This window comes from Acinonyx jubatus, chromosome B1, assembly GCF_027475565.1.
Source record: "Acinonyx jubatus isolate Ajub_Pintada_27869175 chromosome B1, VMU_Ajub_asm_v1.0, whole genome shotgun sequence".
Classification (NCBI taxonomy): domain Eukaryota; kingdom Metazoa; phylum Chordata; class Mammalia; order Carnivora; family Felidae; genus Acinonyx; species Acinonyx jubatus.
In genome coordinates, this window is record NC_069382.1 from 81,749,630 (window position 1) to 81,775,364 (window position 25,735).

The following is a 25,735-nucleotide window of genomic DNA, read 5'->3' on the forward strand; positions in this document are numbered from 1 at the left end:
CCTCTTTCTTTGATTTAATGACCTTTAGCAGAAACCTATTTAACTGTATGTGTATATGTTTTCATCAAATGCTGTTTTATTATGTATTTGAATGTGCGTATTTGTTTCACTATGGACTTTTACTAGACTGGTGCCCAATATCTCTCTCAATCTGAAATGCTCAGTTACCTCCTCTCAGAAATAATCCTGCAATGCCCTTTATACTCTATAGAGAACTATGGACACCTGATCTAATGTAACCTGATGGTTAGCCTAAGCATACATTGGTCAGCAATACATGAGGTAGCCTGCTACAAGAGGCTCTCTTCTTAATAGGAGATAGATGAATTGCCCCAATCTGTTATCCAGTCAGTTGCTATCCTTTGCAATCTGGACTAATGAGAATACAGAAGATAATTCAATTAGTGGTAGGAGGAGAAAGGGGAACTTCCAAAAAGAACCATAGACAATGCAACTTACTGAGAACTATTAATGATCAAAGGGATGATTCAGAAGAAAGACTGTGGTTCTGGTGGCAGTGTCCACCAAGTTTTCTTCATTCCTCCATTTATAGCTGTCCAGTAAAAGGTGACCAGGACCCCAGTAGCAGCAATGCCAGTGGCTTCTCTGGCAGAAAAAAAAAATGAGAGAAACAGAGAGGAAACCCACAAGACAGGTCAACACTGCACATTTCTAGTATTTCATGTCTGCCCAGGGTATTTCTGTTTTTTGTAAATATCATCCAGATGTGTATGGCTTTTCCAGTCTTTGAGGATCATACCTACAACAAACAGTTATGAATCATTGGAGCTTGTATCCCATTTGATTTTTGGAAGTCCAGCATTTTTTTTTTTTTTTGATCCAAAGAATGCTTATATATCCTACAAATTCTTCAGGTTTGGAGAGTCCTCTCAACCAATTAACTTTCTGATTCTAACTCCAGGCTGGCTTTTCCATGTTGTTGCTGTCCTCCTGATCCACTCTGGGAGAGAACAAAGTCACCAATGCTCAGTGAAGATCCTGCTACTTGGTTTAACTACATTTCTCAGATGAATGTTGGGTACAAAAAGGAATAACAATGGAGGAGGACAAACAAACAAAAGATGACTTCTTAGGACTTCTAAGATATAAAGGCATCATCCTTCTATAAGGTAGCTGGGATGTGGGGATAGAGACATAATGGGGTGGAGAGGAGATGCTACTTAGTCCGCCCACATGATGCATTTGGCATCTTTGACAGAGAAGTGCCTTTGATCACGGGCTCCCTGCCTGGAGTTCAGTTGCCCCACAATCTTCTGAGATCCAGCAAGAAACAGATCTATTTTCTCTCTCACCCACCACTCCTAACCCCCAGTTCGAAGCCCCCCTCCAGGAAACATAATCATCTTCAGAGACTTAATTAGGGCCTAGAATGAAGACAACTTTTTTTTGTTGTTATTTAGAGCTATTTTGCTTCCTCACTATTTTGAACATCCCATTGTAGAATAATATTCTTTTTGGCTTTACTATTACAAAAACCCAGCAAAGGACTTTTTCCCCAAAAATGAAAAGTAATCTGACCACAAGGTTCATATTCATCCTCCATTTGGAGAACTTGATAACAGGTTCACAGTATTAAAGTAGTGGTGTTTACCTGCTCCCTGCTTCCACTCACTTCTGAGTTACCCCCTTTATCAAGGTTTTTTTTTTTAAATGACCCAGCAATAGCACTGCTAGGAATTTACCCAAGGGATACAGGAGTGCTGAAGCATAGGGGCACTTGGACCCCAATGTTTATAGCAGCACTTTCAACAAGAGGCAAACTATGGAAAGAGCCTAAATATCCATCAACTGATGAATGGATAAAGAAATTGTAGTTTATATACACAATGGAATACTACGTGGCAATGAGAAAGAATGAAATCTGGCCTTTTGTAGCAACGTGGATGGAACTGGAGAGTGTTATGCTAAGTGAAATAAGTCATACAGAGAAAGACAGATAGCATATGTTTTCACTCTTATGTGGATCCTGAGAAACTTAACAGAAGACCATGGGGGAGGGGAAGGAAAAAAAAGGTTAGAGAGGGAGGAAGCCAAAACATAAGAGACTCTTAGAAACTGAGAACAAACTGAGGTGAGGGTTGATGGAGGGTGGGAGGGAGGGGAGGGTGGGTGAGGGGTATTGAGGAGGGCACCTGTTGGGATGAGCACTGGGTGTTGTATGGAAACCAATTTGACAATAAATTTCATATTAAACAAAATAAAAAAGAAAAAAAAGAAAAAAATACTCAAATCTACTCCCAGCTATAGCTTTTGGTTACAAAACCAGAAAAGGCTAACTTAGGGAGGTTTTTAACATAAAATGAGTGACTCATTTGTTTTCATTATAACTTTCATGAAGCTGAAATTCAGTCCTATAAAATGTTACTTCATTTTAGACCAAATAAAATGGTTGTCTTTGGTTGTCTTTTCACATTGATGAATTTTCTCACCCATTTCCTAAGGTTTCAAATGATCTTATTTGCCCATAAGTGCAGTATTTCAAAGGAAGAACATTTTTGAGCTATCTGTAATGATTTCTCCACTTTCACCTTAGAGAATATTGCCATGCATTCTGCACAAAAAGCTTACATTCTATTTACAAAGAAGAAAATCTGTAACTTCCTATTTATCTGGATATGTTGTAGAAAGTAATATACCATTATATATTAAAAAGAAAAGTTACTCTGAAATTTCAAGTCTTCAAAAATGTACACATGCATGTACATTACCATACTCATTCATCTATTTGTATAACATAGGATAATATTTTTGAAATAACACAGATGAATTTTCTCTTCATTTTCTCTTCAATTATTTCTCTGTGTTTTCTCCAGAATTATTCTCCCAAGAAAGAGGAGCACGATTGCCACCAGAGAAAGAGGAGGATATGATATAGAAGCCATGGTGCACAGGGTAGGGAAGTGGAAAACTGGGAGGGGAGAAAGGACAGGAAATGAGGAAAGGGCAGGAAAATGTATGTGCTTGTCTTTCTTCCACCTTAGAGGTTAATCTGCAAGGGAGAGAAAGTAGATATACTGAAATACATTCTGAAGTTCCTCAAACGTGGCACATCACAGAGAAGTTCTACACTCAGCCTGGGGTAGCATGTTAGAGAGCATTGACAGAAGAAGATTCTGGATGGATGGGCCATGATATCCCATGATCTTCATGTGCCAAGGGGAGGTCCAAAGTTCCTGATGAACCCGCGAGGAATGCAGAAGTGCTGAGAAAATGCTGGGTCTGAAGATGCCTCAGGACCAAGGGAACCCCCCGCTCCTGACAGAAGGTCCAAAAGAGGTAAAGTAGATCCTAAGAACTGACAGATTTTTCAGCAAGTGAAATGAGAGGTTCAGGTTGGATATAATTTGACTTAAAAATAGGAAATGCAAAATTCCCTAAGCCTTAAATTCTCAGTTTTCTGGAACCTTAACATCTGTTACATAAAGTTAAGTAAAACATGGTTTGTACTTTTAGGTGGAGCTTGTGACCCAGTGAAGGAGACACATGTGTCAACAAATCCAGTGCAGTAAATGATACAACTGAGGCAGGTTCGCAGTGTGGAAGAAACATAGAACAAGATTAAATGGTTGGTCTTCTCAGGGTAGACGATGTTCTAATCAGACCCTGAAAGATGAGAGTTTTCATAGGTAGACTTCACTTGTCCCTGTGCTGAGGTGTCTCCCTGTGGAATTCTTGCCATTTATGTCTCCTGAAATCCCTCGTATCAAACATCACCTACTTCATGAAAATTTTTCTTATCCTTCCCACCAGATTTGATTTCTCCTGTTTCCTAATTTTCATGGCACTCTCGACTTAGTATCTGGGAAATTCTCTGGAAAATTCTCTCAGATGGGAGAGACCTTAGCCAGATTCTTCTGAACTGTGTTCATTTTCATAGTTGCTGATCAATAGCTCTGTAACAAATGTATAGTCATAGGTAATGTGAAATAGCTAGCCTAGAACATATAAATTAGTTTTCACAGTGAAGCTGATTTTTCCTCTTCCGTGTCCATCTTCTTTAGTCTTGGCAAGGGGAGATTTGATGATAAATAAGTTGTGAAAATAGATTCCAGCTCATGTCCTGTCCTTACGGTGTCTCAGAAGATTTTCATGGTTACTTTATGAGGTAGGTACTATTATCCCCATTTTATAGATGAGGAAGAAGCAACTCAGAAATTTTAAGGCACTTGTCAAATATCACACAGCTGATAAATGGGAGCACTAAGATGAAATCAAATTTGTCTGATCCTGAAGCACAAATTGTATCTTGATGAACAAATGACATCTTAATGGAGAGCATCTCCAGAGATTACAGGTTTTACTGGGAGATAAAGTTAGACACAATTCTGACTTGCTTTGGTGATCAAAATTGGTTTATTCCAGCCTAAATCAGGTCACTAGGAGATGGTAAAACTTGATTATTCCATGGAAAAGAGACCTACCATGGTAAATTGTCAGGAAGATTGTATGTACAGAAATTTTTGAAAACAAGGTGAGAGGGATATATTTTTATGTTTAAGTGTGGAATGCAAGATAGAGACACCAATGAACAAAATGTAACGAAATATTCAGGTAGTGGGCTTAGCTCTGGAAAGTACAGGCTGCTCCAATCAGTGCCACTGATTACCACAAACATTTCTTACAAATGTGTCTGATATGCAAGTTTCTCCTTCATTTTATGCCACTAGTGACATTATTAAGTAATAAAAAAATGTTTGGTTGAAAATGGACAAGGAAGAAAAACAATTGAGGTATTTTTGCTTTTGAAGACTTCCGTTTTTTTAATGCTTTATATTTCTTGAAGTGAAACAGCATAATACTGTCACCTCTGATCTCTCTACTGCTCAAATATAGCTATCTTTACCCAGTGATTGTCTATAATTTCTCCATTTGTAATTCTGTTTTTTCCTGGCATTTACTAAACATAATCATGTGAGCTATTGTGCTGTAAATTCCAGACATGCCTCTCTTTAAGAAAATAGAATTTCAAATAATACATTAGTGGAAAATTATTTATATTAGCCAGTTGTTGTTGTTAAAAAGATTTTTCACACAACCAGATTTAAAGAACCAGATCCCTTGGGGCAAATATTCTCAATCTGGAGTCATAAATGGCTATTCTGAGGGATCAGTGCATTTCCTGAAAATGCATTAAAAACAAGAAGTATAAAGGATATATTCTTAAAAGTCAGTAGAGTCTTTAAATCTCAGGTATAAAAAGTGGAACATAATTTTTCTAATACAATTAACTTATAAGCACCTATTTGCTTGTTAGGTGCTTAACTTAGTTTTCTCAATTCTATTAAACTGTATCCTGGTTTACAACATATCCAGTTTAAGATTCTGTTGCTTTCTCTCTTCCTCCTTTTCCCTCACTGTGGGGTAGCTTGCTGGTCCAGAGGAGACTTATGAAGCACTGTGACATTGGGGGACACGTCTGGGTGTTGATGATCTCTCTCATTTTCTAAAGAGGTGACTTGGTCTCTCTGTTCTGTGTTCTGTGTGAGGAAAGCATAACTTGGCTCCAGTGAACAGGCACTGACTATTCTCCAACTATTGATTGGTCCCATACCTGGTATGTGCAATGCCATGGAATTGTAGCCACATCTCTGCACACCAGTCAACAGGCTGCACTGTTCTTTGGTATTTTGTGTGGTTGCCCTTCCAGGTAGCCTTTCCCATGGCCTGTTGGTTGGTTCACTTTCCCAACTAACTTCCAGGCCTCCTGGAGCTCACAAAGGCCCCATGCTTACTAAGTAGGCACCATGAGAATACCCAGGGGGCTGGACAGGCCATAATCTTCAGCCCTTCAGGATCTAGATAAGGCATTCTAACATTTATATTTCCACTTTACACCATTTTGTTCTGGGTTCTTCTATTAAGACTGAGATTTTCAAAATACTCCAAAGGGAAAGCTGGATACGAATTTCTTTACTCTTGGGCCCTGTTAACATAAAGGAGAAATCTCTGTCCCACCTCTACCCTAAGACTCTTCCAGGAGTGTGATGCAGTACATATCTGTTATGTGCTGAATTGTGTCCTCTCAAATTAATATGTTGAAGCCCTAAGCCCAGTACCTCAGAATGTGACTGTATATGGAGAAATGGTCTTTAAAGAGGTGATTAAGTTAAAATGAAGCTGTTAGGGTGGTGCTTAACCCAACCTGGTATTTGTAAGAAGAAGAAATTGAGACACACGAGGAGACACCAGAGGTGTGCACACAGAGGTAAGGCCATGTGAGGACACAGAGGAGGATGGTCATCTTCAAGCTAAGGAGAGAGGCCTTAAGAGAAACCAACCCTGACATCATCTTGATCATGGCCTGTTGTTTCTTTTATGCCACCTAGTCTGTGGTATTTTGCTACAATAGTCACAGCAAATTAATATAACATCCTTCCAACATCACAATTTTCTCCCACCTGTCTAAGAACTCTGTTTTCTTTTCCTTACCTACAGATCATTTATATCTCCTTCAGGGCAGGAGTGGCTATGAAGGGGACTTGTTCCATAGGTTCACGCAGGCTCCAGCAAACCCTACCCCCAACTAAGTTTTTGGCTTATACTTACCAGGAATTTGAATCTTTTGTTAAAGAATCTGGAGTCTTTGTTTTGCTTGTTCAAATGGGGGTGATTGAAGGAAGGAAAAAGAAACATGATGTTTAAGGTTTCAGATCTCACATACACTTGACCTCCAGTATCCTTAGGAGATACTTCCCAGACCTCCAGTGGATGCCTGAAACTATACACACACACACACACACACACACACACACACACACACACACACACACACACACGGTACCTGTATATATAGAGAGCAGCCTGGCATATATATATATATAGTGCTGAACTGTATATGTACTATGTTTTTTCCTATACATACAAACCTATGACAAAGTTTAATGTATAAATTAGGCACAGTGAAATGTTAACAACAATAAATAAGAATAAAATAGAACAATTATTACATACTGTAATAAAAGTGATGTGAATGTGGTCTCCGTCTCTCTCAGATTTCCTTTTGTGGTATCTTGTGCTGATGTGAGATGATGACATCCTATGTGCTGAGATGAAGTGAGGTGAATGCTGTAGGCAAGGTGACAATATTAGGCTAATACTGACCTTCTGGTAATACATCATATGGAGGACCACCTGCTTTCAGACCAGGGTGACTGACCCTGTGGAAAGTGAAACCATATATAAGAGGGGACTAATATCAATATGTCATATATCATCTCCCCACAAATGTGTGTGCATCTGCTCATATTTTTTTCTGGGGAGAGTCCACATTTTTCTTCAGATTCTCAAAGGAGTTCATGACCACAAACATGTTAAGATTCACCACCCTATTATGTTTGAAATATGCTTTGCTTTTAAATATATGATTTATAGACATTTTAGAAATGTAGCTATTATGTAAATGAGAGAGCAGAATGTTTATCTTCAATAAATGTAAATGGTACCACAGTCATTTCCTTCATTTAAAAAAAAATCTCCGATTTAATTTGCCATGATAAACGAAGCTAAAGTAAACTGTCTGTGAAATACTTGATTTCCTTCTTCATGCTCATCCAGTTCCACACTGAGAGATCATAAAACCATACACAACTACTTCTACTAGGACAAGCCATCTTAGAGAACCACCATCATCAAGAGACATTCTACCTCACTCAGTATTTAAACATCCATATGCATTCATACAGATGTCACTGCTCCTTATGTTTCTTCTGCCTTTTGTGCCTTTTGTATTCATGGAACAACAAGGATTAGGAGTTAACAGTGATCATGAATGACCTATACTCCTCTCCACATTCTGAGGATTTTTGTCCTTTCCCTCGTGTCTCAACACATCACTACCAGCCCTGATTACTATAGTCACTGCCATGCGAATGTAACTTGACTTCCACCTCCTGGCCATGATTGTCTGGACTGGGGCTCAGGACCTGGGCCAATCATGGTACTACCTTGAGAATTTGGAGCTGGCACATAGACTATGAAGTTCAAGAGCTGTTAGTACCCATGCAACCTACTGCATACCAGAGATGTAGAGAAGGTCTGTATAAGAGGGGGAGAGAGAAAGAATGGAGCAGGCAGCATAGTGGGGTAAGAGGGACAGATAAAGTCCTAATGGCATGTCCTTATTTCCAAGTTGTCACTGATGCCCAGCTGCATTCCTGTTTTTGGGTTCCCTGGGCAGCCTGGTACCTTTCCAATAGTTTCTCCCTTTTAGTTAAGTTGGGTCAAATTTCCATTTCTAATAACATTTCCCATTAATTTAAATACACATATACACATGTACACATGTAAAAATTACCTTAATGCATGATTACCAAGGCTTCACTCTTCCAATGTTTTCAAAGTTTTCAAAGCTTCCATAAGTTTTCAAAATTAGAATGAAAACCATGACTTGGTCTATAAAGTTATCAGTAATATAAACAAGTAACTGTGGTAAAAAAAAAAAACTTTGTCATTCTCAGTGCTATATTTTTATAGGTTTTTAAAGTGAAGGATCATAAAAGTATAGAGTTTTTCTTGGGCCATACCAATCTAACTTGAAATAGAAACCTCCAGGAAAAATGAATGAATTACTTCACTAAAAAGGAAGGTGTTACACCAGCCCTGCAGATCATGGCTTGACTTATTGCTTTAGACAGCAAGGTAACTACGGGGAATCACTTTTGACTTCTGGCCCTATAAAGATATTTCAAGAGGAAATGAAAAATATTTCGTCCTTCATTGGCAACTGGAGTTATGTTTGGGGGGGCACAGTGGCTAAAAGTTCAAGGTTTGTAAAAGTGGATGCTGAATGAGTTTAATAATAGAAGCATCTGAATCCTCTAGCTTATTCAAATAAAACACCAACAAATGACTAAGAAAGGTAACTATCAGGCTGATTGATGCATTTTTAAAATGCCCCGTGGTACATGTATCTGATTCATTCTCTCTCCCTCTCTTTCCCTGTTTTCTCTCTGTCTCCCTCTTCTCCACAGAATTTAAACTTCCTCAATGATGTGCACAGGTACATCACATTTTCCTCAGCAGCCCTGTAAAAGGTCTAGGTCAGCATGATCTATGTCTGGATTTTAATTGTAAGAGGGTTTTCTGGATATCTCACTTTAAGTGTTCATTTCCATAAAGACATTAGCTGCATCTATTTTACAACTCTGTCTTTTAGAAGAAACAGTTTAGTACTTTTGGCACAGTGGCAATCTTCATAAACACGCACGCACACACACACACACACACACACACACACAGAGCTCCATTTCAAGTTAGAGGACAAATATGTTAAACATCTTTTCAATTTAGTAGCAAAGCTCTGGCATCCTAATGTTCTGTTATTCTTTTTCTGTATTTTAAGAAAAGGCTGAAACTGTTGCCCAGTGAGAAAGTTGTATCATCTTGCCAGCAGATCTCTATTAACAGAATTTATCCATTGTTTCAAGCACCAAGTATGACAGAGTCTTTTTTTTTTCCCTACCCCCAAATGGGTGTGTTCAGCACTGCCCCATGCAGGAGAAATCTGACTATAACAGGCTCAAGTGTGATCCACATCCCGGGAGGGCCTGCCTGGACTGTTAGTCCCTTCACCTTCCTCTTTTCTCCTTCTAGCTCACCTGTGATGGTGGCTGGGCATAGCAAAAAAAAAAAAAATCTCTTCATCCTTGAAGAGATGGAAAGGGAAAGGCTGCAGGGGCTAAAGGGAGAGAATGAGCTGAGCACAGTTTCTGGACCACAATGTTTAATTTATTCCATAAACATTTATGGAAACTACCACATGTAACGCATTGTTCCAAGCTCTGAGGAAATGTGTTGGAAAACAAACAAATCACCAAAGTCTCTGTTCTCATAGATAAAGATTATAACCTAGTGGCAGTTAAATGTTTGCGGAGTGAATGGTTGCCTAGGTGCAACAAATGCCAGAAGGGGTGGCAGCTGGGGGCAGCTATAGCTTCCCACTTTTTGTAGCTGTAAGTACGGACTTAACCCAAATCGGCTTCACCATCCCAACTGCCGGATTCCTGCGTGGCAAATGTAACCCATGTGTACTAGCTTTCTCACTCCATTTTATTTAAAATGTGAATTTAAAGCGCCTTTAGGAAAAGGAAAGGCTGAGGATGCCTGAGTGGACTCCGCTCCGTACCATTACCTTTGAGCAGCTCAGATCAAACCTCTTCAAGAGAACCGCCAGGTGGCACCTGTAAGGCGCAGATGGAGAGACTCATTTGCCCCACACCCCACAGCCCGGAATAACCAGGCTGCGTGCCTTCCACCGCGGGCTTGCTGGCTAGAAAGTGGGGGAGTTTTAGTCTCCGTTCAGATTGCGTGATTGCGTACCCTGTTTTCCTGACACCCCAAACACCCCAAACACCCAGAGTTCAGATTTGTCCCCACGCACCCGGGCTGCCAAAGGCGTGTCACACGTTGGCTAGGAGCAACTCGGCCTCAGTCACCAGCCGTGACGTGGGGGCTGGCGGTGGGCTGCGCAGAGCTGGAAGCCCAGACAGTGCCCAGGTCATCCTCGCCAGACCTCCGCCCGGGCCAAGGCAGAGGAGTGGCAAGAGAGACTGGTCCCAGGGTGGTGGCAGGCTGAAGTCCAGGGCACCGGGGACACCTCCTCCCACTGTCCCCTCACCCCAAGTCTGGGCCGGCGCTGCCGGTGGCTGGGGTCTGGGGCACCTCCTCCCACGGGTTTGAGACCCTTGTGGTTTCTCTGGGCCCGGTCTCAGCGTGGCAGCTCCGGGTCACCCCTCACCACCACTTTGCAGCTGTGGTCCCGCAGCCCAGGCTGGGCGGTCGTCCCCGCTTGCAGAGGGTCGGGGTGCAGGGTGCCAGCTCACGGAGCAAGCGTGTTTGGGTCATTTCGGGCTGAGCGCGGCCGGGGTAGCAACTCCACTCCATCAGTAGCGGGAAGCGAGCTGCGCCAGTTGCGAGACTGTCGCTGCCGCCGCCGCCTCTATTGGGCCGCTGGTGACATTGGGAGGAGACCGCTTGGAACGAGCGGAGGAGGAGGAAGAGGAGCAGGGAGGGTGGGGGTGGGGGGAGAAAGTAGCAATTGTGCCAGGGGGCGTGTGAGCAGCCGGAGAGGCGGCCGCACTGGTGACAACTTCTCCGGGGCGCGCGCGGCGGGCGGGAGGGAGGGAGAGCTGGGAGCGAGCGCGGAGCGCGGTCGGAGCCGGGCGCCTGGGGGAGCCGCGGGAGCCTCGGGGAGCCGCGGCCCGCGCCCTGCGCCGCCGCCGCCTGCTCGCTTCCTCCGGGTTCTCAGCTCCGGGTGCTGAGGCTCCAGTCTATAAATAGCAGGTTACAGCTCCTGCTCTGCGCGCACACTCTCACAAGCGAACGCAGGAAAGTCAGGCTAAAAGTGTCTGCTGCTGCTGCCGCCCCCCACTCCGCCTCCGGGAGAGGTAATTACCCGCCTGGGATCCGAGGGCTCGGTGGGGATTTTTGCAGGGTGGCGTGGGCGATGGTGGGTGATTCCGGAGGCGTTGGAGCGCGTCTGAGAGCGTGGGGGCACGTCTTGGAGGGGGGAACTGTCTGTTTTGTATTAAGTTTCCCAGTCTCACAGCCCCATAAGCCTCTCCAGCCCTGTCGCCTAAGGGGTGGGTGAGCTGTCTCTCCTTGGTGGCCGGGGTACCCCTGTCACCGTGCTTGCCCTGCCGCCGAGCGCCCCTCGGCCCGGCGAGCGCGCGGGTTCACCCTCTCGTTCACACTCACACTCTCTGGGCCCCGGGTAACTCTGAGCTCTGGCCTCGCTGACCTTCCCGGGCTGCGCCCACCTGCGCAGTCCCTTTGGAGAGGCCATGGTGGCCCCCGGGCTCCCTCTTATCCCCATCCCGGCCGCCTCGCTGCCGCCGCCCGCCTGGGGAGAAGTCGGCTTTAAGGCGAGGGGTGGGGTGGGGGGTGGGAGCGAGGGTGACTAGTGCTGAGGTTTCTGTTGCCCCATGTCCTGGGTTTTCCTAAAGGGCCCTTCTCCATGACCACCCCATCCTACCCCCAGCAACTCATTCGGGCAGAGAAGCCCAGCACGTCTCCTCTTGGCCACGGAGCATCCCTTGTCCTACTCCAACGAGGTCTCACTAAGGGGGTTAGAAAGCGAGGGCCTGGGGTGAAGGCACAGGGGAGTGGGGGTGGGGGGAGGGGTCATTGTTTGGAGTCCGAAAACTGAGCTGCCAGCTGCGCAACCTTCCCGGCCCCTCTGGCAGGGAGGGCCCAGGCCGAAGGATGCCTAGGAGCTAGGGCTGGCTCCTGAGTGGACTTTCAGGCTTGCAGCTGGGAGGAAGACGAGGATGCTCGAGCTACACATACCTGTTTCTGCCCTTCCCCTGTGCCTGGGAAACCTCCTCCCTTCCGGGTGGGTGGTGGTTTCTGCCCTGAGGACACGGTGGAGAGGGACCTGCAGTTTCTGTTTGGGGACAGGAGGTTTTATGGAGTGAGGATGTGCATATTGATTAGGCTGTTGCTGCTGCTGCTGCTGCTGCACAAAACTTACTGGAAAAAGCCAAGAGGGTTTTCTTTTACTCCTGTTGTAATGGTGCAGATTCGCTCCTTTGCCACTGTTTTTTCTTCTCTGGAGCCAGGTCTTCCCCACTCTTTCTGAGATGTGTTATTTGAGGTCATTACATTTTATGACTCCAGGTGTTGCATTTTGCATATCTCCTTCCTCTCAGTATGATAGAACTTGTTTATAAAAGTGTGACTTTATAAGTAAAAGCCTAGAAGACAAGAGGATAAATTCATCTTCTTCCCCTCAAGATGGTACTAGATAGTCCTTTCATTGGTGTGAAACTACATTTCAGAGACCGTGCTTGTAACAGGATTTTCTTAATGGTACCATTAAGAAATGGTAGTAATATGCCTTCATGCTAAAACGGCATATATAAGGTACAAAGACTCACTAATAGGGCAGCTGGCTGATGGTGTGCAAGAAGTTGGGTGTTAGGGTACTGGGCAAGTGGGCATTGTCTCACTTAGCAGACAAAGAAAAGCTTACCTTGTGTTCCTTGGCAATATACTCCAGGACAACATTGACAATAAATCAGAGTAAATGCCCAACAGCTTTATGATAAGTACATGAGTGTTAAAAATTAAACCGCTTGCATTTATAGTAATATAAAATACTACTGAAATGGAATGTCTTTTCAGCATATTTCTTTAAAATGTGATTTAGAAGATTGTCCTTGAAAGGTTATGAAATTTATATATGAAGAGAGTCTAGATGCTCAGTGTCATTAGGAACCATGTACTGATTAGAATATGGCTTTTATCTTGGAAAAACGTTCTCTTCGATTAGGCAATAAGTCAATATTTATTTGTGATAAACTAATGACCAGTTAGAATGTACATATTTGTAACTGTGTTTTGCTTCTGAGTCTTTGATAAAACATAAGAAAAACCAGAGAGACCAAGTTTAGTCTTGTTCCTCTAGCTGTTTAAAGAACATGGTCAAAGTTATAGGCAGAAAATACTTTTAAAATGTAGGATTTTAGCTTTACTTTGGGAGTGCCAATGGACCAATGACTTCCTTTATCATAAGATTTTTGTGAAAATACTCATAAACTCATCAGTTAAATTTGATTGTTAAACAATACTATTATATTTTAGTTGCATGAAGTGGAAACTCATTAAGCTTGGGAAAAAACATATTTGTTTTAATTGTGCAAATAGTATTTCATTTCTTTTTTGAGATTTGGGAGTTTCTTTGAGTAACATAAGTCCCCCACATGGGCAACAGAGTTAACTTTTACTACTTTGAGGTAAAACCCAAGAGAGCAATTTTCCTAAAGACAGAAAAAAATGCAAACTGATCTCATATCTCTTAGCAACCAAGTGGATGTCAATTTCCAAGTAGGTATCTGACATCTGAGAATACAATGTTAAAAAAATTATGAAATCATAATTAGTGAGTAAAATGCTCACTAAATGTCTATCTATTACATTTTCTTATTTCACAGTGTGCAATCCCAGCCAGTACTAATATTAGATATACAAATATCATATTTTTGTAATCTTTGTGGAATAAGTCCTGTCTTTCATAACCATAGGGATTCTAATAGATAGAAATGTGCTATTTTAAATAATCTCAAGTTAAATGTTAATGTTCGGTTGAAAGCTATGTCTGTCTCTTCTGTATTCTGTGGTTTAATTTTTCAACATCTCCTATCTTTCTAAAGCCCTAGGGAATTTTCTTCACAGGCCATTTTGTTACTACTTTTTGTTATGTTGCATTAGAAATCCTTGATTATAGAACTTCTATAATCCTTGATTATAGGATGCACTCATAAATATACATACTTCCATATTTAGGCTTAAGAAATGAGGTTATTAGATAAATGATTTCAGCTTAAACATTTATTTTTAGATAATTCCAAATGAGGATGCTACGATTGCATTTTTTGTGTGTGCAAATACACATAGCCTTTGTTTTACAAAACTTAAATGCAGTATGTACTAGAAAACACACTAAGGCATGTGAGAAAATTCTAAGGAGTCTTCAGGGTCTTAGGCACAACTGTCATTTGAATTAAAAGTTGTTATTCACTTTATACATTTTCACTACCTTGTAGGAACATAGGAACATAGGAACATAGATCAATAGGAATACTATAAAAATGTTTATGAAGTTTTATAATGATATCACTATAATATATAATATAATATAATATAATATAATATAATATAATATAATATAATATAATAAATATAATATAATTGTATATTAGCTGCAACTGCAGTGGTTTTTCTTATATAAGGCATAGTTGTAACCACTATCTTATTTCCTAGCAGTATCCTTTTATAGATGATATACTGTAAGGCCAGTGGAATATCTAGGAGTTACAATTTTAGACTTTTTATTCCCTTGACTATAAGTTTACTGAACTTATAGTTTACTGAACATTGAGATGTCATGATAGATGTTATACCAACATAGCGTGAAGAGTTGGGTTTCAATATAATATGTGTTCTTAAATCATATTTTCCAAACTGAGTTTCTTAAATTGGAATATTTTGAGTAAATCTGTCTTCTGCATTGGCCAGCCATATCAACTGGGTGTCCTGATTTTGTGGTGAAGGCCTCAAAATAGCCCTTAGAGCCTCAGAGTAGCCTTGATAGAACTAAATGAAACAGCTGGCAGTAGTCATTTGGTTAAGCTGATTAAAGGAAATCTTGAGAAGTTTTCTAGATCATGTGGTTTTGATCAAAGATTCCTTTGGGAATTATCTAAATTGGTGATTTCAAGGGGATGGAGGTAACACTTCCCTTAAAGGCAAAATTATTCTTCCCTTCCTCCTTCTCTACCTCGCTTTCTCCCTTCTTTCTTCTTTTCATCCAGTGGTCTATTTTTACCTGTCCTTCTGGGTATTAAAATGAAACAATGCAACAGGCCTAATATTGAAACTACTGAATGATATTCTTTATTGTCAACATTTCCAAGGATGGAAACATTTATAGGATATACAGTCAGCCTTACCACTCATGCTGATTTTGAATTATTGGAGCAAAAACAACATTGAAAAATATCTTCAAAGATCACAATAAAAAATAGAATTCTTAAAAATTTCCATATATTGTTTTTAATATATCATTTATTTATAAACTTTAAATACTTTAGAAGGAGAACCTGAGATTTTTAAGTTTTTCAAAAGGAGTGTGATTCTTGAAAAGTTAAGTAATAGTGATTTAAAGGAACCCTTTTATTATTTTTCACCATGAAAAACTTAATTGAGGGGCACCTGGGTGCTCAGTCGGTTAAGCATCTGACTCTTGTTTTCGGCCCAGGTCATGGTCTCCTGGTTTGTGTGTCCAAGTCCTGAACCAGGCACTGCACTGACAATGCAGAGTCTGCTTGGGATTCTCTCCCTCCCTCTCTATTTCCCTGCCCCCCCTTCCCCAAATAGATAAACTTAAAACAAACCTCCATTGCCAGAAATGAGTCTTTCACTTTTCACTTTAGTTCTTAAAATAGGTAGTTATGTGCATTAACTAGACCAAGCTGGGGACTACCGTTGCAGAATACAATGAAGCAAATCAGATGTATTCCCTAACCACAGCAAAGTCACCTAATGCAATCCTTTCCTTAATCTAGTCTTTCAGATGGTTCTCATTTTGTGTGTGTGTGTGTGTGTGTGTGTGTGTGTGTGTGTGTGGCTTTATGTTTCTGGCCAAAAGATCAGAGATGACCTCTAGTGATTAGCACAACTAAAACACAAAAATTATTCACCTCTGGGAAAATAAAGTGGAAATGAAAACCAGTGGCATCTGAAATTGAAATTATAACCTGTAGATGAAGCGAGATGATAGCTATGCCCTTAACAAAGCTTGCACATATCGTTAGTGATTATTTAGCATCCTATGATGCCTTTTTAAACATCTTAATATGTCAAACTTGCTAATCACATATTTCACTAAGAACATCAGCATGCATCATATTCATGATAGAGTATGTTGCATACGTGATGCACCTTATTAAAAAATAACTTTTAAAAACATTTAAAAAATTTGTCTTCAATAACAAAACCTGTAGCTTTTTATATTTAATAATCTAATCAGATCTTTCTCACCTGAATTTATGAGACAGAGTTGATTTTTATGGTATGTGTAATTTCACTTATTTTAATAGCCTTCTTATATTGAATGAATTATGAAAAATATGTTTTATATCTGTCTTTCTGGATAAATTTGCTTTAAAACAGAGCATTTCCCCTTTCCTGAAGACACCCATTGTGTATTTGGAGTTAAAAAGACATTTAGCACTAGGTGGCAGTGTGCAATGCTTAGTAGCCTTGTATCATTTTAATTGCAATATATTTATTATTAAAGCTTTTCTTTTAAGCAGAATTTATTTATGTTGTGAGTGTGTTAATGAAATTAAAATCAACATGAAGCTAAATATTTAGCAGTATATTTAGAAGATCTATTGTCTGTGAGACTTTAAAGATTTGATTGTAATATTTAACATACACTGCTTTTTATGTGGGGTCTGCTTATAGGAGGAATTATTAGAAATTAATGGAATTAAATGTGCCAGAATTCTGCTTATGACTAAGAGAAAAGAAAAGAAAAAATTAAGTGAACATGATAGGAAAAAAAAAGGCCATTCTAAAATAGCCATCTTATTAACCATTTGTATGGTTTTTTAAAATTGTTTTTTTAATGTTTATTTATTTTTGAGAGACAGAGACAGAATGTGAATGGGGTTGGGGCAGTGAGACAGGGAGACACAGAATTTGAAGCAGGCTCCAGGCTCTGAGTTGTCAGCACAGAGCCTGACATGGGACTTGAACCCATGAACCATGAGATCATGGCTTGAGCCAAAGTCGGACACTTAACTGAACCACCCAGGTGCCGCTGTTTAACCATTTGTATTTTAATCCTAATCCTCTCAGTATACAAGCTGAGCAAAAAAATTTTCTTCTAGGAGGTTGAAGGCTATAATTGTTAATTTTTCTCTATCTCATTGTCTTTGGGACAATGCAAAAGAAAAAAACAAGTGCAGATTGTCTCACTGACGCTTCAGCAGATCCCCTAGTATCCTCTGTAATAGTGATTGCCTGGGCACCACAATGATCAAATTGGATTAGTTACGTAGCACTACAATTTGTTGGTTGTGAGGATAGCTGAAGTTTATCTACATCATTTGTTGTTGTTGTTGTTGTTGTTGTTAATCTAGATGTATGTATCTCTTTCTTTGGCTAAATGATTAAACTGTGGGTCATGGAAGAGTTAATGAATTTATTCCACCCTCCAGACACCAGAATGGGACCTCTGCATTGTTTAGCAATCCTGGTTGTAACCCTCCTCATGTTCAATTTGGTAAGCGTTTCAGCCGTGTTTACTGGACATAGATTTATGGAAATGGAGACCAAGGAAAAAGTTAATCAATATAAATTGGCATGATTAAGAAATATACTCCTTTAAAAAACTTCTTACTGCATAAAATTTCAAACATAATAAAAACAGAATAGTATGACAAACTCCCATGTACCCTTCTTCCACCTTAAAAACTGTCAAATCATGGCTATTCTTGTGTCATCTGCAATTCCACTCCTTCTTCCCCTCCCTCAAATTTTTGAAAGCAAATCCTAGATATTATATCAAAGGAAATACACTTGTGAAGTAGTTATTTACAAAAGCAGTTATTGTATGAAGAGGAATTTTAAAAATAATTGCTGCAGTTAAAACACTACATATTTCTCTTTAAAAAGTCTGAAATCTTGGTGTTAGGTAAATTAAGCACTTGACTTTGTTTCTGAAAAATATGGTGGACTTTATATAATTAGGGAATGAATTTCAATTTAGGTTCTACGTCACATATTTTTTGTGATCACCAGAAGTGTATAGTAATGTTCCTTAAACATGTTAAATTTGTGTACATGTTAGTACATACTCCATAAACCAATCACTGCATTCGGCTTCTTAGATTAAGACAATGTAGACTGTCTGCATACCTTATAACCACAGTTCTCTTATATAACATTTTACTTCTAAAGAGGCAGACATCGAGCACACTCTTGGTATGCAAGAATTTAGTTTGCATGAGTCAAGATTTTACCATTCATCTTAAAGGAGCATGACATATAGTAATCTCTAGTTTCTCTGAGGCATAAATTTAAGTCGCTCAGTCCTGTAAACTGGTCTTTCAAGGAATGAGTTTAGTCAGTGGCCCAAAGGTAACATGGCACTTCACTTTCTAAGGCTAATAATTTCCCCTGGTGAGTGTATTTGAGAATTTGGAAAACTGAGAAATTGTTTGGTCCTCCCCTTTGCGAATATCATGGATATTCTAAAATATACCTTTTAGATTTTAAGGAGAGTTAGAGTTTTAAATAAATAAAATTCTTTCAGGTTTCAAAAAATTGATTCAAAAAATTACCACTGTGTGTAAATCTTTCTGACATATGTCTAAGAAAAAATATAATTCCATTGTAGAGAAAACAAGTAATTTGTATTGAAAGAGTTTATGCCATGCCATCCATGCCATATTCTTCATATGTATAAATTATGTATGAAGAAAAGCCCCTGTATACTTTCCTTAATACTAGATACATGATTTTTGGCTTTTTTTTTTTGACATTACTATAATGTTTTCTTTCCTGGACTATGTTTTAAGGCTGCTTCCCAATTTATTCATGCTATTCATATTTCCATTTCACATTTTATATTTGGGTAGGAGTGAAGAATGGTACATACTTAGAATGGTGTAATGAGAAATAATTGAGCCAGTTGGCTTCTAGTTGATTTGATTTCTGCGATTCTTTCTTTCCTTTTTTTTTCCCACTCATTTTTTCCCTTGATTATAAATGTAATAAATCTCCACTGAAAAAAATTTGGCAAGTAGAGACAAGTCTAAAGAGTCAGAAAAAAATCACCCGAAGACAGTATTGTTAACATTTAATCATATTTCTTTCTAGGATTTTCTATAATTCTTTTACAAAAATTGAGATTAAACTATGTACAAGGTGTGTGTGTGTGTGTGTGTGTGTGTGTGTGTGTGTGTGTGTGTAAATGAGTGTTCTGATTTTTTTTTCCACTTAGAATTATGTTGTTCAATTCAGTTTAGAATTTGAGCAATGTGCCAGGTACTATGCTAAACTCTGTTCTGGTTTACTGCAATGAACAAAAGAAAATCATGTTTCCCATGCTTTTAAATAATTTCTCTATCATTTTTTAATTGCTATTTGGTAGTTAGGCATATGGGTCTTTATCATTTGTTTAATTATTCTCTCAGCTTATTGCCCACCACCCCCTTTTGCTGTTATCACACTGGGATGAATATTTTCTATATGACCTCATTTTCTGATATTCCTTGTCTGTATTTTTCACTGTTTCTAAGGAGTGATTTCTAGAAGTAGTATACTGGATAAAGGATATGAGCTTTTTAAAAACTTCTTATGCATATTGCCAAATGACCTTTCCAGAAAGATTGCACCCATTTCCATTCTCCCTGGAAGTACACAAGTAATACCTCCATCCTCACCAGAACTGATGGATATTATTATTTTTAAAAATTTTGTTATTGGGAAAAGTGAAGATGATCGTTAACACCATCAACAATATCATCATCAATAATAACAATAATAACACTTATTGAGTATCTCCTACAGGCCCTTCATCATGCAAGACCTTTATATTATCTCATTTAATCTTTGTACAACAACTGTAAGAGGAGAACAATATTATCATCCCACTTTAGAGCAGGAAACTTATATTTTGAGAAGTGAACTGATTTACCCCAGGTCATGCAACTAGAAAGTGGTAGAATTAGGTCTCGGACAATAATTGATTTTACTTTAAATCCAGGCTTTAAAGGACTACATTCTTCTTGTACTATTTGATGAGGTGAGTCTGAACACTTTTGAAATGCTTATTTTCATTTATACTTTATTTTTTAATATTAACTCCTATTTTTAGCCTGTTTGTGTAATGGGGCCCTGGTTTTCTTTTCATCAGTTTTAATGTCCTTTATGAATTAGGGACGCTGTTTCTTTGTCATTTACATCATCTATATTGTTTTCTTTCTTATTTTCTTTAACATATAAAAGTTGAAAACGTGTCTAGTGAAGTTGAAAGTTGTATTTTCTGCTGTTGCTTATTTTGCCTGGACAATACTTTGTCTCATTCAAATTCACAGATTAATATTTCCCTGGGTTGTTCTTTCCTTGAAACAATTTATATCCAGTTCTTTAATGATTTTTTTTCTCGAGTCCACCCAACATCGTGACAGTATGTGGTGTGAGATGAGAATTATATTGATTTCCTCCTAAAAATAGTTAAGCATTTTCCAGCAGCCATTTTGGAATAATCCATTCGTCTCCCATTTATTTGTGTTTCTATCACGTATCATATATTATCATATTGTGGGAGTAGACACATATAGACTCCTACAAAGTGGGTTTCTGCTTCTGGTATACTTATTTTATTCTAGTTTTCTGTCAGTTCTTTTATTAATATTGCACAGATTTAAATGTTTTTATTTACTTAATATCTGGTAGGATTGATACCCTCTTCTTGTTTTCTCTGTGTTTATGTGTAGCTTTAAGACATTCTTACCGATATTTCTTCCAGACCATTTTAGAATAATTTGGTAAAACTGCCCCCCCCCCCCGTTTTGGAATTTTAATTGAAATTTTGTTGAGTATATAAATGAAATTGAGGCGAATTGACAACTTTACAAGATTTAGTCTTCTAAATCTAAATCAGGAAACTGGTGTGCCTCTCAAGCAAAATCTTAATTTGGGGAATTTTTCATGCTATATGTAAGGACTTGTGTTGGACATCAATTATTTTCCTTTTCTGTGTTTCACTCTTCAAACTGACTAAGAATAATACAGGCTGCCCTATGCACAATGGGCTCACATTAGCTTTGCTCATCCATATTCATGTTTGGCCTGATGGCATCTCAGTTGTCCCTGAGAGGGAGGGACCCAGGAGGCCTGAAGTCTTCTCTTCCCCATTACTGGGCTACAGCCTTGCTCTAAATATATATTTAGTTTAAATTCTGTTACTTAAATTATCCCAAGAAAATACGTTTAGTATAAATATTTAAAACATCAGTATGAATAATAGTTCAGCTTCTTTAACAGCTCACTAATGAGATGTCATAAAATTGTCCAAAATATGTATTACTTTGTATATCAAACAACATATAAGGCAGAAAACATTTCTCAGTTTGATATTTGGTTTCTAGTTGTCAAATTCAACATAATTACCTCTAAAGTCATCAATTTTGGCCCATTACAATGGGGTGGCAGGGGTGCACACCTAGCCTGAAGCTGTAGCTTATTCATCTGTGTCTAAACTCTAGGTATAGGGCTTTTGAAAATGGAAATCTGGAAGTATTTTCATATACACCGTTTGTTTATGTCTTCCTTAAATGCTACATAGCTGTATACTCCCACTCTCTCCCATTGACCCTGGTATATTAAACAAATTGCATATTGGGATCATACAGAAGAGAAAGCCTTGCTTTTGTACTAACTTGAGTCCTCCAGGTTTTCTTGAAGGGAGACTTATTTATCTCAGGATAATGGATTCTACTTCAGCTGGTGCTGTGTCTCAGGAAGCTGCAAATAGATAAGTAGGAGAAGTTATCATGTGTATGAGGGAGGGGGGCGCTCCAGGCCCCTTCATCTATACTTCTCTTCTACGTGGTGCAATTGTGCATGTAAGTTATATATGAGCTATAAATATTGGGGTATGGTGAGAACCATGTTCATTTCCCTGCCAAAAACTGCAAGAGCTCCCCCATGGATGGGTCACCAAGCCAGATTTTACTAACATCCACTTTCTATTTCATAAGCTAGATAATTGAGCACAACAACAAATGAAGACAAGAGAAAAGCTTATAATTTGCTTCTGTTAAGATTTTCTAATTTCCATGCTTAGGTTTATACATTTCTTCTTAGTTGAATGTTTGAAGCAACAATGCACTAGTAGTGATGAAAATCCTCTCAAAGCCGCAACAGAATTTTTCTACCACTTGTTGAAATTTCCCTGTCAAAATCTCTTGGGTGATATGATGCTGAGAAGGAGTATGTGAGAGAAAAAATAGACCAGTGTAGACAGTACATGGCAAATAAATTGTAATCTGCTTCTAGCACAGAAACATTAATTATAATAAAAATTATAAAAATTCATTGAAAAATATAGCCTTAGTTCAAGAAGGCACCTTCAAAGATCTTTAGTTTAATTATTTCTGTGCTCCATTTTAGGATGACCAACATTTTGATTTGTTTGGGACTGAGGAGTTTCAGGGCTAAAATCAGGACAGACTGGGACAAATGGAATGGTTGGTCATTGTATCTCCGCAAACATGGCAAAAGTATAAGGAAAGTAGTAGGTACAAGTTTTAAGTAATCTATTATACTCAGTAGAAAGAAAAGAAAATTTTTGATGATGAAAGTGTTGCTTCTGTATTCTGTGAATAAAAATCACCTCAGAGATGATATAAAATCTGATTTCAAGTTGTCCTTTGCTGGCAGAAACTTGGTAGTTTTTATTTATGCACTTATACCTATTTATTCATAATTTATTCCCTGTATACTTCCAAAAATGATTTGAGATGACTCACAGTAAAACCCATATTAGTTCCATAATAATGTAAAAGCTATATTGTGGAGTTTGACTAAAAGTGGTATGCCTTAACTATTAAATTTGATAATATGAATACCACCCAGTGCAAGACCTGAAGTGCTCTAGGTAGAAAAATGTATTGGGACTATGTAAATCCTATGATTTTTGGATAAAAAGATAGTAATTATTTAAGTAACAATTTGATATTATAAGGTTCTCACCAGAGAGTCTGAGTGAAGTATTGAGGAGAGGCCCAATGTGGAAGAGCTCTGGGTCCATCCAAGTAGGAACGGCAGTTTTCTATCACATGTATGATTTTGATTCTGGTTCCATATATTCTAACTTTAGACACAATTGTGTTGCATTGAAAAGACTGTTGCATTTATTAAAAAGATCTGGTGTAGATCTTTGTTCTTCCAAATCTACACTGTAGTAATTTGGGGAAAGTCATTGTAATCTTCCTGAACCTGTTTTCCCATTTGTTAAATACAGATAATAACTATCTAACAGACTTGTAGTGAGAATTAAGTGGCATTACAAAAAAAAAACATAAATATACTGTGAAAGCATAGTATTAAAAATATTGACAACCATTAATATAATCATTTTTCTGTTATTATGTCCTATATTCAGAATGCTCATTTAAGACTGGATTACGGCTCTAAATGTAACAAGGAAAACTATTTAGATTCATCTTGGATAGGGGTGGGTGGCCAAGTATCTTTAATAGAAAGATATACTCATTCTAATATATCATATCCAAGTTAGTTAAAATTTTTAATTACACATGTAATCAATTGACTCCATAGGTGTAATAGATGAAATTGCCTCATTTTTGTGTAGCACCTATCTAGAGTTTCTAGGATAAATGACAAAAATGTAAGTATGTTTTAAAAAGTTTAATTTAACTTGCCTTAGACAAAGAAAGGTAACACATTTAAAAAAAATATTGAGTTTAACTGCCTTCAGACAGGGTGTGTCTATTCAGATGGCCAGTCTTTACTCCATCCTATTATCATACACTTGACTCACTTCACTTATGTATGTTAATTGCCTGACCCTTTGCTGGCATTTGAACTTATATCTTCTAAACTGGGGGAAAAAACAGATTACATATTTCTCAAGCTCTTCTTTAGGTGTGCTATCACATAAAACAAACCTCCACTAAAAAGTAACATATACTTCAATGTTATGTTTTCTGGTAGTGTTTTGGTTTTACTATACTCTATGGCTGCTAATGGCTTTAAACTTGAGTTAAAGCAGAATGATAGACTTGACAGTATTTTGTGAAAACTAAGAACCTAGTACAGATTCTCATCCAAATATGTAGTCATTTTCTCCTGCCAGTTGGAGGAAGGCCAAGGAATTATCTGTGGGGTAGCCAAGAAATGTTTTCAAAAACAATTCAGAGTCCACTCTGATGAGTTTCAAGCCATAATCTCCTTAATCTGTGACCTGCATTAACACCCACTTGCAAAGATGTTAGGAGGATTAAATATAATAAGGAGTGTAGATCACACAGTGTCTGAACATGGTAAGTCTTCAAGGTCTTTTATTACTGTGATTAATATTTTTTATTATTATATGAATGAACAAGGAATTGAGATGTTAAAGCTATCTGATACTGTCTAAACTTTTGACAGTAGAATTTTATTTTATTTTATTTTTTAATATATGAAATTTATTGTCAAATTGGTTTCCATACAACACCCAGTGCTCATCCCAAAAGGTGCCCTCCTCAATACCCATCACCCACCCTCTCCTCCTTCCCACCCCCCATCAACCCTCAGTTTGTTCTCAGTTTTTAACAGTCTCTTATGCTTTGGCTGTCTCCCACTCTAACCTCTTTTTTTTTTTTTTCCTTCCCCTCCCCCAAGGGTTCCTGTTAAGTTTCTCAGGATCCACATAAGAGTGAAACCATATGGTATCTGTCTTTCTCTGTATGGCTTATTTCACTTAGCATCACACTCTCCAGTTCCATCCATGTTGCTACAAAAGACCATATTTCATTTTTTCTCATTGCCACATAGTATTCCATTGTGTATATAAACCACAATTTCTTTATCCATTCATCCGTTGATGGACATTTAGGCTCTTTCCATAATTTGGCTATTGTTGAGAGTGCTGCTATGAACATTGGGGTACAAGTGCCCCTATGCATCAGTACTCCTGTATCCCTTGGATAAATTCCTAGCAGTGCTATTGCTGGGTCATAGGGTAGGTATATTTTTAATTTTCTGAGGAACCTCCACACTGCTTTCCAGAGCGGCTGCACCAATTTGCATTCCCACCAACAGTGCAAGAGTGTTCCCGTTTCTCCACATCCTCTCCAGCATCTATAGTCTCCTGATTTGTTCATTTTGGCCACTCTGACTGGCGTGAGGTGATACCTGAGTGTGGTTTTGATTTGTATTTCCCTGATAAGGAGCGATGCTGAACATCTTTTCATGTGCCTGTTGGCCATCCGGATGTCTTCTTTAGAGAAGTGTCTATTCATGTTTTCTGCCCATTTCTTCACTGGGTTATTTGTTTTTCGGGCGTGGAGTTTGGTGAGCTCTTTATAGATTTTGGATACTAGCCCTTTGTCCGATATGTCATTTGCAAATATCTTTTCCCATTCCGTTGGTTGCCTTTTGGTTTTGTTGGTTGTTTCCTTTGCTATGC

The 25,735-nt window shown here is 38.8% G+C and overlaps 1 protein-coding gene and 1 long non-coding RNA gene across 9 annotated transcripts in view; both read left to right on the forward strand.

The window, feature by feature from the left end:
• The window catches only part of LOC113601470 (uncharacterized), a 102,572-nt gene extending 95,790 nt beyond the window's left edge, over positions 1 to 6,782 (forward strand). For 2 of the 3 annotated variants that reach the window (XR_008296103.1, XR_003422779.2), the window contains 2 exons: positions 923 to 1,130; positions 2,835 to 6,782. This is a non-coding gene — a long non-coding RNA (uncharacterized LOC113601470). The remainder of the gene's footprint in view (positions 1 to 922; positions 1,131 to 2,834) is intronic. The other variant, XR_008296104.1, reaches the window with a different exon arrangement.
• Positions 6,783 to 11,154: 4,372 nt separating this feature from the next.
• Positions 11,155 to 25,735, forward strand: part of INPP4B (inositol polyphosphate-4-phosphatase type II B) — a 761,046-nt gene continuing 746,465 nt past the window's right edge. For all 6 annotated transcript variants that reach the window (XM_027066653.2, XM_027066662.2, XM_053216924.1 and 3 more), the window contains exon 1: positions 11,155 to 11,405. The gene's annotated coding sequence lies outside the window, so the exon portion shown is untranslated. The remainder of the gene's footprint in view (positions 11,406 to 25,735) is intronic.